This window comes from Schistocerca cancellata, chromosome 9 (genome assembly GCF_023864275.1).
Source record: "Schistocerca cancellata isolate TAMUIC-IGC-003103 chromosome 9, iqSchCanc2.1, whole genome shotgun sequence".
Classification (NCBI taxonomy): domain Eukaryota; kingdom Metazoa; phylum Arthropoda; class Insecta; order Orthoptera; family Acrididae; genus Schistocerca; species Schistocerca cancellata.
In genome coordinates, this window is record NC_064634.1 from 320,470,649 (window position 1) to 320,486,216 (window position 15,568).

Genomic DNA, 15,568 nt, shown 5'->3' on the forward strand with positions numbered 1-15,568 from the left:
ATGGGTTTTTCTGCTGTAACACATCCAGGCAGCACATGAGTGCAGCTTTGTACACCGCCATACATTTTGTTTTTTCCATCACAACTTCGAGTTCTGTGTCAGGTTCTAAATTGATATTAACACATTTCGATCCGTTGGATCTGACTAAAAACTGGACATCAGTCACACTCACAACATATGGAAACTGGAAGAGTTCTGTGGCGCCGCGTGGGAGCATTTCCAAACAGCTGTCTTAAGGTGATCGGTAACCTCTATGTTTAAACTCATCTTTCGCAGTGACAGGAGAGCTGATGGCTCAGTGTTCCATTTTGAATGATTCCTCATATTACAATCACTGTTTCAGTGCTAGCCATCCCTAGAAGGCGTTGCTCCTCCACCAAGACTCTACCTCCATCTCAAACAAGCGATGTCAGTCAGTCATTATGTGGTAATCAACAGTATACCACGGGATGGATAGTATGGAAAAGACCATCGATCTACTGTAATAATAAGTATCACAGTTGATAGGACGTTCAATTTTAGGAATTTTATCGTAATTTCAACACTGACCATGACACGGCAGCATACTTCCCAGTTTCTGTATCATCGCTAAACCGCCACTCCACTACTTTTTGAGTGCCACACACTAGACAGCGAATATAGATAGATGACTGTGCCGTACGTCTATTCAATGTGAATTCTGGAACATATACACCAAAGTATACCAGACAGTATTCTACATATTTCAAGCACTTCGATCATAGGGCGTAATTTACGAACTTTCTATATGCAGCTGGGGGTCACAGTGCGTCTTCGCATTCTTAGGATAAAGTGTAAGGTTTTAAAGACAGAACAACAACTGTGTAAGCTGTAAACATTTGTGGTTAAATGTTACAATCTTATAACAGAAATATACACTTTTACACAGTTTACAATGTGACAATGTTACAACAGTTGTCAAACAAACGCATCTTATCCTCAGAAAGTGAAATAATCCTAAACACAACAATCATAAATTTTAACTAGAAGTTTCTTTACAAAATTATTCTTACGACTACGTCATGATGTTTGCCAGTACTACGATAAATTATCCGATTCCAGTTCAAAGTTCTGTACTATTTAAGATGACAATCAAGTCTACGGAGGATGGTTAGTTTTGTGACAAGTTGAGCAAAAGATTACCCAAGGTCACATGAGTTTACATTGGACGAAAGCTGGTGAACCAGCAAGTTTATGCCCCTGCTCTCAGTATCTACCTTAGCTGCGATGAGCTGTCGTCCTCATGGCTGCTCTTGTCCTCCGAAATTCCTATAAAAACTAATTAAGCCTTTGCTGATTTTCCCAGCAGAAACTCACCCTATGTTTCTCGTTAAGTGAGAAAACATGTAGTCTTGGAAATTGGTGATATGGACGCACATGGCAGGAGCAGCATGCATATTAAAATGCCCTCTCAGTCCTCGCAAGAACAATTAACTAACTGGCTGGTTCGTTTCTCCACAGTTGAAGCTCAACGACGCTACAGCTAATATCTAGCTAAATGTCAGCCGCAGTGAATGCAGTTTTCACACAAATTTCTCCTCTGTGTCGTACAGAGTGTTATGCATCCCATTCTGCACTTGACGCCAGTTCAGAAAAGAGTCCCTGAAAATTTCTCTCTTGTCTTTCTCGCAGCCGAACTGTCTCCCCACCTGGGTTCTTTCGTTGTCCACATCACAGCTTTTTACAAGCAATAGAAGCGTTCCTCTTACTTTGTGGAAACTCTCTCTACCAACTGTAAGGGCCCTACCATTAAACTGCATCGAAATCTTGGCACTTTACTCCTCCCTAGTTCGTTTCCGCCAAATGGACGTTTTGTGCCCACTCCAGATGCCTAAAAGTTACATGGGTACATCACATGTGCACCACTCGCTGTTCACGTGATCAACGGCGTTACTGCTTTTATTCATATCCATTTGGAATTCCGAAACGCATTTTTCTAAAGCTTCTTTCTGACCTACTTCTGGTGGCCCTTTATTTGCTCTCCAGTATGCTTCACCCGTCTGGTCGCTGACACCCGCACAGGACGCCCCCTAAGAGCTTTCAGTGGTGCCTCTCATAGTGCGGCCTCTGCTTCTACCTGTGCCTGCTTCCACATAAAATGTTTCCTCTGGCTGTTTGTTTCACCTTTTGCTAGTTGACATGCTTTATATAGGAGCAGTGCGTTAATATTTATAGGCAAATTGCTCATTACTGCCGAAGTAAGTTAGGTGTCATATTCACCTTCCCGTTACAATGTATAAAACTCTTACGTAAGGTGCGAAATTGAGCTTCATTTATTCTGCCACCTTACATATTCTCCTCCTTCTGTGTTCAGTTTTGCGCTGGGTCAATCAATGGTTGAGAAATTGATTGAAATCAGTGCAAAATTGTTTGCAACTGCTGACTGTAGCAATTGACATATTTACTAAACAACTTCATATTTTAATATTTCATATACCTTAAACAGTGGTTCGATCTAGTCTCCTTATCATGCTATTTTACATTGTACTTGATTTCATGTTTATGGATTTGAGCTCTTAAGTGATGTTCTTTTTTCTTTCAGAACTTAACATTCTTTCTAATTTTCTGATCTTTATACAATTCTATTTAAGTAAATTAAGGTACTTTTCTTTCAATATAGTTGTCTACATTTTAATTTTAATTTAAATTCAAAGAATTTGAGCTTCTCTATAAATTTGTATCACACCTAAAAATTTTAACTGACCTGTTTTTTGATTACTTAATTAATTTTAAATGATGATGGATATGTACTGAAGTTGAGGAAACCTTCATTTAACATTATCCTCCCCTTTTTGAATATTTTCTCCAATATCTCCAGCTTGCATATCAATCATAGTCTAAGGAAGTTTCATTTCTTATAACAAAGCTTTTTGATCTACGTATATTAAACTCAACCAAATCATTCTCACGACTTTACAGGCATAATCCTATTCATAAACATGTTCATATTCCCCAAAAATCTTAAATCTACGTATTATAACTTTAAAAAATTTTCAAATTTGACTTTTACCAACATATTAAATTTCTAATCCTACTAATCACTTTACAAAATTTAAACTGACATCATGGAATATCTAAACCCATTCATATTTATAAATCCTCTATTTTTTTGACTAACATATCACACATTAGAGTCTTAACCCCCAAGAATTGCTGATGTTAGGTTTTTCTTGATTTAAACGTGTTGAAAATATGAAATACAAGGAAATATTATTGATATGTCAAGATTAAAGTTTTAAAAACGTTGTTAATAAATATCTATTGCTAACACCTACAAGTCTTCAAATTCAAATTTTTTTTTAAACAATCGTAAAAATTATCACTTTTTCAGTTTGTTCGGATAGTAGCCTGTCACAGACAGTTCTTTCTCCAAATCTTTAACATGGTTCAAGGAAATCGTCACCAGTTTTTTGTGTGTTTCGACGTGCTTCTGTCAAACATGGAATGACGGTCGGGCGTGTGCCTCGCCTTTGTCTCCGTCGAGCATGCAATGACGATTGGCATGCGCCTCGACCCGTTTCTGCTGAACATGGAATGATGGTCGACAGAGAAAGGTCGCTGAAGGTCTGAATGTGTGTTTTCATTTTTCAGGTGCCCATGGTACGTTGTATTGCAGATCCGTTTTTATCTGCATAAAATTTTTCTTCTTCATTCGTCGATTCTTTATGTCGGTTCATCGTTGGTCTATTCGTCTCTAGGTATTCATACGAGTAGTCATCTCCTATTTCTCGGTATGCTATTTGCCATAAGAAATATCTGATATTTATACTGTTAGAACAGTTAAATTGGCTTCTCGTTGTTAGGTAATGCAATAATGGTCTTGTATGGGAAGGGATTTGAAAAGGTTTCTTGATCTCTTCTGGCCCAGGTTCTTCCTTCTTCCAAATCTTATGCGTGGCATCTTCTTTTCTTGGTGCATCTTGCTGTCTTCTCACTTATGTCTTTGTTCTTCTCTGGACCGGGAATTGGGATTGAAGCCCTGTTTAATCTCGTTATCGTTTAATCCGTTCTTATGCTGTCTTCTTTGAATTTGTTGAGTATTCTTTTATTGTATTCGGTTGTTCATATAGATAGATTGGATAGCCTTCCATCGTTTTCTTGCTTCGTCCCATGAGCATACGGGGTTTTTTCGCAGTTGTTGAATTCTGTATGGTCTGATAACAGTTTCAGCTATTCTGCACGTTGAGTTACAGAAACGCGTCTCTTCTTCTTCTTCCTGTGGTGAATTTAAACTCCCGCTCGCCCTTGCTGTAATATGTCCGCCTCCGTTCCCATTCGGTGGACATCCATCATCTCTCCATATGCTACTTTAAACAGTTCGCGGTAGAAGTGCCAAGTATCTAACAAGTTCGCAAAACCATTGTTATAACGCTTGTATGTGGCTTTCGTATGAATAAAGCACACGTCAGAGTACATGTTGATTATATCCAGGATGCGTTGTAGCTCTCCAAACTATTCCCCAGAGGTGTTATCCTCCTGGACCGTTGCTTCCACCAAGGCCTCTTCTTTCGCCATCTTGTAAGGTGACGTACCAGGCACTCATGCTTAGTGTCCCTTCCTTCTCACGCCTGACCGCTCTCCTCAGTCCCGCCGTCGGTCTGGCCGCAATGATGCCGCACCTTGTCTGCTGACTTCATATCTAATACAATGTTTGTCCCTGATTTGATTATCTTACTTCTCTTACTTTCTCACCTATTCTCTATTTCACATGGTATCATTACTATTTTATTATAACCCTTACTGCCTTAAATTACAGAACAACTTCACAAACATTAAATTTTTTTAATAAACTTTATAAAAATGTTTTTCTTATCACGGTTTTTATTTATTCATCTCTTCTCCTCCCTCTACTTCATTTTCTTAGTATACAGGTCAGCAGCGGCGTCTGCTTCTGCCTGTGCCTGCTTCCACACAAAACGTTTCCTATCGCTGCTTGTTTCACCTTCTGCTCATTGACATGCATTATACAGGGTGTTACAAAAAGGTACGGCCAAACTTTCAGGAAACATTCCTCACACACAAAGAAAGAAATTATGTTATGTGGGCATGCGTCCGGAAACTCTTACTTTCCATGTTAGAGTTCATTTTATTACTTCTCTTCAAATCACATTAATCATGGAATGGAAATACAGAGCAACAGAACGTACCAGCGTGACTTCAAAAACTTTGTTACATGAAAAATTCCTCCGTCGCATGGAATACCCGATGCGCTGATGCAGCCCTGGAGAATGGCGTATTGTATCACAGCCGTCCACAATACGAGCACGAAGAGTCTCTCAATTTGGTGCCGGTGTTGCGTAGACAAGAGCTTTCAAATTCCCCCATATATGAAAGTCAAGAGGATTGAGGTCAGGAGAGCGTGGAGGCCATGGAATTGTTCCGCCTCTACCAATCCATCGGTCACTGAATCTGCTGTTAAGAAGCGTACGAACACTTCGACTGAAATGTGCAGGAGCTCCATCGTGCATGAACCATATGTTGTATCGTACTTGTAAGGGCACATGTTCTAGCAGCACAGGTAGAATATCCCGTATGAAATCATGATAACGTGCTCCACTGAGCGTAGGTGGAAGAACATGGGGTCCAATCAAGACATCACCAACAATGCCTTCCCAAACTTTCACAGAAAATCTGTGTTGGTGACGTGTTTGCGCAATTGCGTGCGGATTCTCGTCAGACCACACACGTTGATTGTGAAAATTTACAATTTGATCACGTTGGAATGAAGCCTCATCCTAAAGAGAACATTTGCACTGAAATGAGGATTGACAAATTGTTGGATGAACCATTTGCAGAAGTGTACCCGTAGAGGCCAATCAGCTGCTGATAGTGCCTGCACACGCTGTACATGGTACGGAAACAACTGGTTCTCCCGTAGCACTCTCCATACAGTGACGTGGTCAACGTTACCATGTACAGCAGCAACTTCTCTGACGCTGACATTAGGGATATCGTCAACTGCACGAAGAATTGCCTCGTCCATTGCAGGTGTCCTTGTCGTTCTAGGTCTTCCCCAGTCGCGAGTCATAGGCTGGAATGTTCCGTGCTCCCTAAGACGCCGATCAATTGCTTCGAACGCCTTCCTGTCGGGACACCTTCGTTCTGGAAATCTGTCTCGATACAAACGTACCGCGCCACGACTATTGCCCCTGCCAACTCCGCATTTGTAAACATTGCACTGACTGCAAAACGACGTTCGTTATGAACACTAACCTGTTGATGCTACTTCCTGATGTACTTGATGCTAGTACTGTAGAACAATGAGTCGCAAGTCAACACAAGCACCGAAGTCAACATTAACTTCCTTCAATTGGGCCAACTGGCGGTGAATTGAGGAAGTACAGTACATACCGACGAAAGTAAAATGAGCTCTAACATGGAAAATAAGCGTTTCCGGACACATGTCCACATAACATCTTTTCTTTGTTTGTGTGTGAGGAATGTTTCCTGAAAGTTTGGCCGTACCTTTTTGTAACACCCTGTATAGGAGTGATGTGTTAATACCATCGATTGAGTGTCATTCCTTTTGCATTACATACTTATAGGCAAATCTGCTCATTAGCTCCAAAGTAAGTTAGGTGTCATATTCACCCTCCCATTACAATGTATAAAACTCTTATGTAAGGTGGGAAATTGACCTCCATTTATTCTGCCACCTTACAAAAGTTAGAGATTAAAAATCTTACTCACAGCACAAGATTTCTCCAGATACACACATGATGGGTAGGTTAGCACCCCTTATCGGTGTATAGTAGATATGGAACCGTTGTGATGGTATATCAGACGGTTAAGAAAAAGGAACTGGCGGTTTTATGCATGATGGAGGTCCTACTGCACACATCCCACACCATTACAGGGCCTCCAGCAGCTTGTACAGACCACTGCTGACATGCAGGTTCCATGGATTCATGAGGTTGTCTCCATGCCCATACACATCCATCCACTCAATACAATTTGAAACGAGTCTCGTCCGACAAGGCAACATGTTTTCAGTTACCAACAGTCAATGTTGGTGTTAACAGGCTCATGCGAGGCGTAAAGCTTTGTGTCGTTCAGTCATCAAGAGTACACGAGTGGGCCTTCGGCTCTGAAAGCCCATATTGATGATGTTTCGTTAAGTGATTCAGATGTAGACATTTGTTGATGGCCCAGCAGTGAAATCTGCAGCAATTTCAGGAAGTGTTCCACTTATGACTCGTTGAAAGTTTATCATTAGTTGTCATTGGCTTCGCTCTTGCAGGATCTTTTTCAGGGCACAGCGATGTCGAAGATATAATATTTTACCCTATTCCTGATATTCACGTTACACTCGCGAAATGGTCGTATGGGAAAATCCTGACGTTATCGCTACCTCGTAGCTCGGTGCGCCGACTATAACAGCACGTTCAAACTCACTTAAATCTTGGTAACCTGCCATTATAGCAGCAGTAACCGATCTACAAACTACCCCAGACACATATTATCTTAGAGAGGCGTTGCCGACCTCAGCGCCGTATTCTGCCTGTTTACATATATCTGAATACACATGCCTATACCAATTTCTTTGATACTTCAATGTTTATAATTAAGTAACGGTGATATCGATGAAGCTCACAGCTAACATGATCAGTTGTACTCGACATCAGTGGAAAGACCAATTTTGTAATAGTAAATGCTTGCATATGTAGTTAAAGTACGATTACCCAAAGTGAGTATCGCATTTTTCAGTAGCTTCATTTCGATCTGTTACATCACACAGTCAACGTAAAAAGTTACTAAAATGTAACTATAGAAGGTATCCATACGTAACAGAATGCTAACTGCATATTGGTCATATTAATATGTTTGGCAAGTGACAGATACAGTTTTGAAATACTTTTGACTTTTACTTTGGAAGAAATTGTGCTTCATTTCGTCCACGCCACGCCCTTCTACAAAACTAATACGAGTTGCAACTCCTATCCCCATCCCCCCCTAACTCGAATCCTGGGTACACCTGTGATGGATATATGAAAACTGCACCAGTGAAAAATATACTCAACCAGAAACTGTGAAATTTAGGGCGAGTATCCCTGGAAACTACCTGCTGATTACGTCACTGCCTGCCTACACCACTAGTCCTCGTCCACTCGACGCGGTCCGTATGCCCACAGTAAGCCGTTGTGTCCCCATGTTCCAGTCTCGTTGACGCTACCATGCAAATGACTGCCAACGTGAACAAAACGCCTTGTCGCCAGAAGAAGATCAAGAGCGCCACCAGTTGCGGATATAACGTTCTAAGATGTGCCTTCTTACATATGCATATGGCACTTTTTCTAGATATTTTAACGTTGAAATTTTGTTTCTCGTTGTTTTATGAGATGCGTTCTGTTCGACTATGAATAATCGACATGTATTGTCAGTTACTTGGGTTTCCGTACCTCAAACGGTAAAAATGGAAACCTCGTAGGGCTACCTTGCTGTCCGTCTATCTGTCTCTCTGTCCGACTTTTGAAAACCCCCTTCTCTCAGGAACGGGTGAACGTGTCAAGCCGCGCTCTCACTGTTCATCTTCTCCTGTACCTCTTTGTCCATCTTCTTCTCCTCACTCTCTCTTTCTCCCCTTCCTCTGTGCATCTGTCTGTCCTCCCTTTTCTCTCTCCATTTCTACCTTCCCCTCTCTATCCATACCTTTCTCTGTCCACATCCTTCTCCTCCTCTCTCTTCCTGTCTCCTCTGCTCCCCACACTGTGTCCATCTCGTTCTCCTCACTACTTCTCTCCATATCCTCCTCCATCTCTCTCTGTCCTTCTCCCTAACGTCTCTCTTCGTCTTTTTCTCTCACCTGTCCATCTACCCGCTCTCTGTCATCTCCTCCTTTCCTCTCTCTGCATCCATCTACTACCTCATTATCTGTCCAACTCTCCTCCACCTCTGTCTGTCCATCTCCTTGGTTTCTGTCCATCTGCTCCTCCAATCTCTCTGCCCATCTCCTTCTCCCCACTCTCTCTGTTTGTCCATTTCCTCCTCCTCTTCTCTATGCTCCCCTTTCTTTGTCCATTTCCTCCTCTCTCTCTCCCTGTCCATCTCCTCCTACCGCCCACCTCTGTCCATCTCCTCCACCACAGTGGTGGTTCTTCCCCCACAGTATTTCTTTCCAGACAGTAAGTGATATATGCATCAAATTTGGTTGAAATCGATCCAGTGGTTTACAAGTAGATGCAGAACATTCACACATACATACATACATACATACATAAGGACGTACCCGTGGTCTAGGGGTAGCGTCTTTGATTCATAATCAAAACCTCTTTGGTGCTGGGTTCGATCCCCGCCACTGCCTAAATTTTGATAAATAATCAGCATTGGTGGCCGAAGACTTCCGGCATAAGAAGTCAGCCTCATTCTGCCAACGGCCTTGTCAAAGAGGGCGGAGGAGCGGATAGAGGTTCAGGGCACTCTCTTGTCCTAGGGGTGGCAAATTGCCCCTAAAGGCGGAAGAATCAGCAATGATCAACGACATGAGGATGCAGAAGGCAATGGAAACCACTGCATTACAGACACGTAACGTGTATCCACAGGACATGTGGCCTGTAATTGAAGAAGTGTCATGATGATCTCTCCATTGGCAGAAGATTCCGGAATTGTCCCCCATTCGGATCTCCGGGAGGGGACTGCCAGGGGGGAGGTTACCATGAGAAAAAGATTGAATAATCAACGTTCTACGAGTCGGGGCGTGGAATGTCAGAAGCTTGAACGTGGTAGGGAAACTAGAAAATCTGAAAAGGGAAATGCAAAGGCTCAGTCTAGAATGAGAAGTAGTAGAAATGAGAACAGCGAGAAACTTAACATCAGGATTGATGGTCACAAAGTCAATGAAGTTAAGGAATTCTGCTACCAAGGCAGTAAAATAACCAATGACGGACGGAGCAAGGAGGACATCAAAAGCAGACTCGCTATGGCAAAAAAGACATTTCTGGCCAAGAGAAGTCTACTAATATCAAATACCGGCCTTAATTTGAGGAAGAAATTTCTGAGGATGTACGTCTGGAGTACAGCATTGTATGTTGTAATGAAACATGGACTGTGGGGAAACCGGAACAGAAGAGAATCGAAGCATTTGAGATGTGGTGCTATAGACGAATGTTGAAAATTAGGTGGACTGATAAGGTAAGGAATGAGGAGGTTCTACGCAGAATCGGAGAGGAGAGGAATATGTGGAAAACACTGATAAGGAGAAGGGACAGGATGATAGGACATCTGCTAAGACATGAGGGAATGACTTCCATGGTACTACAGGGAGCTGTAGATGGCAAAAACTGTAGAGGAAGACAGAGATTGGAATGCGCCAAGCAAATAATTGAGGACGTAGGTTGCAAGTGTTACTCTGAGATGAAGAGGTTAGCACAGGAAAGGAATTTGTGGCGGGCCGCATCAAACCAGTCAGTAGTCTGATGACCAAGAAAAAAACATACATACCTTTACAAGAACATATATGGATTAACTTAAATTCTTTTAAGTGCTGATGTAGCACATAATTAAATTTTATGCATTTGTCACTAATTCTTATGGTTGCAAACTTTTGCAAAGTTCACTGTTTCTGCGAAATTCCATTCCCAGATTCTCCATTTCTACGTTCTCATTTAGTTGGAACATTCCACACAGGCGTTATTTTTTATTCTAAACATTGTGAAAACATAATCATGAATAGGACATAAAGGAATCGTACACTGCCCTCTTGTTAGTATGACCTCTCTGGGTGGACAGTTCATGATTCACTGTCGTCTGAGTGTGCCGCTAGGACTTTGGCCATGCAGTCACATTTTAGGACATAGAGGGAAAGTTTTACAAATTCTTTAATACAAAATACTTCACAAAAAACACTACCCTAATAATCTTCCACTTAAGCAGAGATATTCTTTAGTTAAGTATTGACGTAAAAAACAAGGTAGGATAATGAGGTGAAAGAATACTATACGTCAGTGATGAAATACTAAAGGACTCCGTCCGAGTGTTGTGTGCAATCCGCTACGTTTCGAACTGAAAGCTTAATAACAGATTAAGGAAACGTTGGTTGCGGTAGAAAGAGGTGAGCTTACAGCTCAAATAATATCGTTAAAGTAAAATGTTCTGTTTACATAGGTTCATTATTCAGCTGAAGAAAACATGAACTGTTGGTCTGCTGCTTCAGATATTCTGTAACTTCACGCTACAACATCGAAAAATCATGAATAAATAATCAGTACCTGCCAATTGCTGAGGACAAATGGTGCCATCAACTTAACTGTGATTGACTACCGTAGTATTTCAGTCAATTCAAAGGATCGTATTGGATCCACACTTTTTTAAAAGATATTTCCCACAGTATCGAACACCTTTCGAAGCTCGTAGCTAGGATAACGTGTGAGTTTATTTCCGAGCGTTTACCATTCTGCAAACAAAGTCGCTGCTGCTTTATACTGTTTGAAGCACAGGTACATGATTACATTTGCAAGTATTTGCCGTATCTGACGATTCTCCCACATGGTATACTGTCCTTATCATAATGATATCTTAGACGCCATTGGGAGCGGTACTTTGGTGATTATAGTATATTCCTAGATTCCTCACTTAAAGCTAGTTCTTGAAAGTTTGTAAGTAGCTTTTCACGGGTTAGTTTGCATCGATCTTCAAGCGCCTGTAAGTTCAGTTTTTTTCAGCTTCTCCTTGACGATGTCCCATATGTCGAACACCTTGTTAATTATGCGGAAGGAATCAGCAAGTCGTGAGCTCCAAAAAAATGAAATAATTTGTCCCGTAATCACTGTGCCGTGTTCAAGCACTTCACTGTGCACCGTACATATTGAAATTCCGCGCCACAGTAACGCAGCACACCGCTACAGTAACTAAAACAAAATGGCGGAAGGAGGGGAGACGTTCGTTTCAACCGCCACTTCCTGCGAATTGAAGTCAAAATGACGCACAATTATCGACTCCAATCGAGTTTCATGCTCGTGTGTCTCATCGAATTTCGAATAAACCTACTGCCACGAGTGAATCTAGCTTCTCCCCCTTGATATTATTTACATGCTAGAATATAATTGGCATTGCCGCGTTTTTACTAGCAGCAATTTACATCCTCAGAATTTAAGACACATTCGGAAACAAAGAGCCAAATATTTTTGGCAACGAAGAATATAAATGTCGTTGTTTCACTCGCAGCATATTAGGCTGTACTCTCAGGTTTTTGCCAAACCACACCCTCGGAAACCGCAACATATTTGTGGTAACTTCCTCAGCAAGCGCTTTGTGGTTCTTTAGCGGATACGGGAGCGAGGAACGGATGCGGTTCGTGGACAGAAAATTCAAATATTAATCTACTCTACATCTAATACCAAATAGTAAAAATAACACAAAACTTTGTTGACTGTAGTTGCAACGTCAGTTGCTAACAATAAGTTTGAATGTTGAAATACTACACAGATACGAAGGTTTACAATTCAGTCAGTCTTCAGTACAATGACTATTTCGTAGATGACGAGCCCTGACTGTTATAAAAGCTTGTAAATGTTATGAAATGGCAGACACGGAAAATGGGTTCTGTGCTTCGATGTTTGAACTTACGTAGACCAGCCGGTTGAGCCAAGGAGAGGGGATGCATGCATCTCGTTGGCAGCGGCGTAAGGCCTGGCCAGACAGAATGCGGCCTGGCCGTTCGGTCTGTGGCCTTGAACCGCAGCCGGCAGGCCGCACTGTTGAATCGCTCGTTACTGTACGGCGGCGGTCACACTGAGTGCGGCTCTGACGCACCGGCATACGGCCTGCCGCACCGGCCGCCGCCGGGTTGTCACAGATTACATATTCGCCGCAAACCGGAGCGGCTGCTTGCCTCTGTTGGCGCACTCAACTGCTCTGCGGTCACACTGGAAGCAGCGGCGTGAGGCGGTTTTTGTCTTGCAGCTCGTAGTGCATGCATCATGGACACAGAAAGACTTATAGAGGAGGTGAGACAATACAACTTTTTGTATGATACACGAGATCCTGATTTGGAGGTAGAATAATTTTGCCCTCGATATACTCTTGATATAAAGCTGAATTCTCAGAAATAGTGTTGTCACATAATTTCCAATATCAACTACTGTAAACTCGTAGTATGGATCAACGATCGCCAGGAGAAGCAGCGAAAAGAATTGTTTGTAACAGAAGAACTGGGATCCACTATCCTTCGGGCATTTTAACCTGATATGCTTTCCGTCTATGCTTCCAAGGCAGTTCGGAAACCCCCGAAGTTCCAGAACTCCTTCTTCAGATTTCTTCCACATCTCTGTTGGAGGAGTAGGTAAATACTTGGGTTGTATAACACTCCTTACTGCCTGGCACACTTGTTCCACAATTTCTTAGACTGTTGAGCGTCCTAATCGAAAAGAAAAAGCTATGGTCTGGTGACTGTCGCCTGTAGTCAAGCATCTGGAAAAGATTAAAATAAATTATGCCGATAGAACGAAAAGATAAGTTAACGACCAAAGATATGTTTGTTTAAATTCAGTGACAATGTTATGAATACAATGAAACAAAACAATCTGTTTTGTAGAAAGTTCTCTCTAGCGGGACATACGGAACTAGATGTTACTATCGTTTGCTGTATTCGTAAACACTGCAGATAAGTTTATCACTCCACTCGTAACTACGTTGTGGGATAGCACTTTCTTCTGACGAACCTTTCATATGATACAGCAAAACTGAAATGGAATAAATTATATGACTTCTGTTTGAAGCACAAAGAGGCCACAAATGGTAAAACTTACCTCAAACAAATGGCTAGTCTGTGCCTTGTATCAATTGGATTTCTCCAGTTCGTTGTGCACTTCTCGGTGCTACCTTTTTTATCAGGCGATGCAGTTCCTCGAAACATTCTCGCGACATACCAAAATATATGAAGAACCTATCTTCTTCAGACTCTAGATCAATACACAGACGATGGTATTCTCCTAAGCTTTCTCCCTTGCTATTATTGTCGTGCACCCAACATCTCCTCTTCTTGGTGCCATTTCGTATCGCGAGTGCGAGCTACTCATTTCCTCGCACAAAGCTAATATGTCCCGCGTGAAGTTTCCAAATCGTCTAACGCCAAGACAATCGCGCTACGCATGCAAGCTTCATAATGCGGTTCGGCCCTTTCCACAGCGCAACAGCTGACGCATAAGAGTCGCTGCCTGTGTGGCGTCCCCGGCCGCTGACGGGCCCGGCCTCCCGCTGCGCCGTCCGTCTCAGCGGCAGGCCGGGTTCTGTCTGGCCACGCCTTAAGGGTTCGCGGCAGCTCCTTTACGCCGCGGTGGCCACTGTAGGAACCGCTGCGGCATAACTGGCGGCGAGCATATCTTAAAGTGCGATACCGCAATATTCAGGAAAGCCAGCCAAATATTTGTGATAAATAGAAATAGAAATGTCATTGGTGCTCATTTCACCAGCGGCAATTCAAGCTGTGCTCTTAGGTTCCTGCTTAATCATATCCTCGCAAATCACAACGTGTTCGGAAAAAAACTTCCAAGTATTTGCGAGAAGAAACTATGCAAATGTCATTGGTTCCCGTTTCACTCGCAGCGGTTTATTCTTTCTTTTTGCTAGTAAGACTGAACTTGCAAGATCTCAGAAAATCACTTGTATGAGAGAGCACTGTTACATGCATCCAACATCGAATATTGCAGAACATACCTCTGCTAAATTAATAAGGAAGATGTGTTAAAAACGAGAGGTGACAAGACATTAGAACACAGGACACAAACGTACTATCTTCCACTCCATAACTCAATGCCTCTACTCACGACGTTGTGCTGAATTCGAACAACTCTTGACTTTATCTTTCATGTTATGTTGTTCTGTACCAAGTGTGAACAGTTTGTCATAAACACAAAATGCGCCTTTGCCTTTCAACAGTATATAAGTATGTACTGAACTAGGGACCTACAATGCCGGCCGCGGTGGTCTCGCGGTTCTAGGCGCTCAATTCGGAGCCGCGCGACTGCTACGGTCGCAGGTTCGAATCCTGCCTCGGGCATGGATGTGTGTGATGTCCTTAGGTTAGTTAGGTTTAATTAGTTCTAAGTTCTAGGCGACTGATGACCACAGATGTTAAGTCCCATAGTGCTCAGAGCCATTTGAACCTTAGGGACCTACAAACGACGGGGAGGCTTCGTCCCTGCCGTAGCCCTCAGTGATACACAACCACACAACAGGCTACAGCAGTCCACTCACCCCACCCCGCCGCCCCACACTGAACCCAGGGATATTGTGCGGTTTGGCCCCCAGTGCACCCCCGCCGAAACATCTCATTCCAGACGAGTGTAACCCCAATGTTTGCGTGGTAGAGTAATTATGGTGTACGCGTACGTGGAGAAAGTGTTTGTGCAGCAATCGTCGACACAGTGTAACTGAGGCGGATTAAGGGGAAACAGCCCTCATTCCCCGAGGCAGATGTAAAACTGCCTTATAAACCATCCATAGGCTGGCCGGCAGACTGGACCTCGACACTAATCCGCCGGGCGGATTCGTGCCGGGGACTGGCACGCCTTCCTGCCCGGAAAGCAGTGCGTTAAATCGCACGGCTAACCGGGCG